The sequence below is a fragment of the Brassica oleracea genome, unplaced genomic scaffold, assembly GCF_000695525.1.
Source record: "Brassica oleracea var. oleracea cultivar TO1000 unplaced genomic scaffold, BOL UnpScaffold00913, whole genome shotgun sequence".
NCBI lineage: Eukaryota > Viridiplantae > Streptophyta > Magnoliopsida > Brassicales > Brassicaceae > Brassica > Brassica oleracea.
The window spans coordinates 36110-36506 of NW_013617515.1; positions in this window are offsets into that span (position 1 = coordinate 36110).

Here is a 397-nt window from a genome sequence, read left to right on the forward strand (position 1 = left end):
AGGTGCATGACCAGTAGACATACTCGGAGCAACGCACAAGGACCATTGCATCAGCTCACCAACGAAGAACTAGCGAGATTAGAACGTCAGAACCGTCAACAGCCAAGGCAAACCGACACCACTATGGGTGATCACACCAATCAGGATGATCTCACTGCGGCTATGGCACTCATGCAGCAGTAGATGCAACAAATGCAGCAGACCATCCAAGCTCAGCAGGATGCTGCTGAACAGGCTTCTCTCGCGCGGCAGGAACAACAAGCGCAGACTGTTCCAATCGGGCAGAGAAACATTCCTTGCAACATCCCTATTACGCGCTCTGCCATTGTTCCTCCACTCTGCACCAGGCAGGACTTCGAGATCAAGCCTGCTTTGATCGGTCTAGTACAGAGAAAGG